The sequence below is a fragment of the Arachis ipaensis genome, chromosome B06 (assembly GCF_000816755.2).
Source record: "Arachis ipaensis cultivar K30076 chromosome B06, Araip1.1, whole genome shotgun sequence".
Classification (NCBI taxonomy): Eukaryota; Viridiplantae; Streptophyta; class Magnoliopsida; order Fabales; family Fabaceae; genus Arachis; species Arachis ipaensis.
Genome location: NC_029790.2, coordinates 136,122,514 through 136,125,745, shown reverse-complemented (window position 1 = coordinate 136,125,745; position 3,232 = coordinate 136,122,514).

Sequence of the window (3,232 nt, the reverse complement as noted above, 5' to 3'; positions counted from 1 at the left end):
GGTACACACTACAATACATAATGACATAAACAGGAACTTATACGTTCCGTACTTCCATTAGATACCTATAAGCAACAACGAAAACTTTAATGCATGAGATATCTTATAACAATAATTATTATAATGCATGTGATGGAATTGAATGACTCTTAAGTTTTAACTGAGGTAGAAATTTTGTTACAATTAATTTTATGTAAAATTAATAATTAAGATTCGTTAGATAATAATTTAGTCAAATTTATTAAATTATCTAACAATCTTTAATTATTAATTTTTTTCTAAAATTAACTGCACCTGAATTTTTAACTTGATCTAATAACATATTTGGGTTTCTATTTTTTTTTTAAAAAAAAAAATCTAAACTATAACTTGGATAGAAGCCATTCTCTTCTATAATTTTTGTCCAAATTATAAATTTAGATTTTTAAATGAAAAATTCAATTGCACACATAGAATTACGGCATTGGAGCCCCGGCGGCGGGAACGTCGACGGCGGCAGCGAAACCGGGGAAGGCATGGCCAGCACCAGGACTGTGACCTGGATCCGTTGGGCGGAAATCGTTAGTCCCAAACTGGTCTCCAATATTGTTGGAACCTATCATATGGCGGCGCCAAAGGGCCACATTTTCATCAAGTGTGGCTATTTCCTTGTTGTTGTCATCACTTTGCATAATTGGCCTTGCAAGAGCTGAGAAAATGGTTAAAGCAAGAAGAGTAGAAGTGATCATGAACACAAACTTTGAATTGGCCATTGTGTATGTTTAGAGAAAGTGGAAAAGTTTTAAGCTAAGGGAGAGGTTTAAAGATATAATTTAATTTGTTGAGATTTGAACAATGTATGTGGTAATTGTATATATAGACCTCGTGAGATCCACACAGCAACGACACGTGTTCATTTTAGAAAAAAAAATATAGGTAGATAATAAAAATGCTAAACAATGTAAACAATTAATCTATCGGATGTTCAATTTACTAGGTGTGGGGATGATTATCTTAATATTAAAACTCAGGTGGATAATTTAGCAGTGTAGTGTATTTTTATTTTATTGGACCAATTTTAGAACCTATTATTCACATTATTCACAAAAACTATTGTCTAATCCATCACAAAATTGATTCAGCTTAGAATAAAAATAAGAGGAATGCTAGGGGGCAGCAACTTTTGTGTTTTGTAACGGCTATCAATAATATTTTTAATGGTGTAAGATTAAATTCAATGGTGTAAAATCATTCAATTTTCTTTTAATGGTTAAATGCTGGCCAACTTTTTAAAAAATTGCTAGCCTCCATGACTTTTCCTAAAAATAATAAAATGAGACAAAAAATTAATAATCCAGTTAAACTGATTTGATTTAATTTTTTTAACGTTTAATCAGTCTAAAAACAAAACATATTTTAAAAAAAAATTAAGTATTTATTTTATAACACACAACAACAAGAACAAAAAAACAAAGTGATGAGGAAGTTGCTGGAATATATACATAGCGGATGGTGAAAATGTAAACCTTGACATGATTATGTCTCCCCAACGATTCTCTTTTGCAATTTGTACGATGGATCTTGTTGGAACTATCCCTTCTTTTATCTCTAAACTTAGGTATATATTTCGAATATTTTGAATATATTGACTTAATTACAAAGTATCTTTTTTCTATATAGATAATTGTTTGTAGATATTTTATTTTAGAGAAAATTAAACTTTTCTTTTTTTTTTTTCTAAATGAGATATATTTCAACAAGGAAAAATATAGAAAGTGAGTACATACAAAAGACATTTTAAAAATAATCGTATAAACATAAAAATCATAAAATTAATCATGTGAATATATTTTTTGTTGAGATATAAACAGTATTCTTTATAGAAAAATAATTAATAGATTGAATTGATATTATAATCGTTAATTAATAAATTGATAATGATGCATGGTCATTAAGTTTATTGGTTAAAATATTAGAATTAAGACAAATAAAAAGAATTATGACTTATAATGTACAATAAAAATTGAAGAGATAATACTTAATTTGGTCATTGAATTTGCATACAATCTTTAATTTAGTCCTTAAAGTTTCAATTGTCTTTATTTAATTCCCAAACTTTGCGAGCATAATTCATATTAGTCCTTGAAACAATTTTCAATGTATATACATTAATAGAACGTTGTCATGGACAGGCGGATACCACACTAGACTATGTAAAATGATGTCGTTTTAGTTTTGACACTCAAATAATAAAAAAACAACATCATAAGTGGTATTTATTGAAACTTTACCTAATAAAACAAGTGATGCGACATCATTTTTGAGCTATTTGAATGCCAAAACCAAAACTACATCATTTTACATGTTTCAGTGTGGCATTTGATTGTCTATTTCAACGCTCCATTAACGTTTTTTAACTAAAAATCGTTTCAGGGATTAATGTGAGACACATTTATAAAATTTGGGGATTAAAGAGAGGTCATTAAAATTACAGGGACTAAATTGAAACTCGCGTGTAAGTTTAGAAACTAAATTGAGTATTAACTCAAAATTGAATTATAGTGTAACGAATCATATCTTATTCCAATCTCCCATTCAAATACTCCCATCACCCTACTTTAATTTAAGAATAAAAAATAAAATTTAAAAAAAATAATATTCAATCTAATCCCTTAATTTATACGCGAATCTCAATTTTATTTTTAAAATTTTAACTATCTTTATTTAATTTTCAAACTTTGCAAACGTAATTTATATTAGACTGTAGGATAATTTTTGACACACATTAGTTTGTATATTACTCATATAAAGTTATTTTTATTCAAAGATGATAACTAATCATTATTAAATAATTTTATATATTTTGTTAAATTATAAATCTAATAATTTTCATAGGAAAATAACATTAAAGAATGAGATAGATATGCAAAACAGTTAATTATATATGAAGAAGAATAGTGCGATGACAGGTACACCCACAATGTCTTGCATGATAAGATGTTTCAAGGTACGAACCCAACTTTTGACTTTTTCATTTCCAAATTGATTATTGGCTTCATTACACTCTTGAATCCAGATTCCGATCCCTTGTAGACTTCATAGTAGATTCATCAACAAAAGTCAAAAAGGTTTGAGAGTATATACGGAGTAGATTCTTTCGTATCAATCAAATTTATTCTTAGTTATGATTAGCGCACACACCATATAAATCAAGCATAATCCTTGGTATGTATATGTTCTACTATTGGTGTTA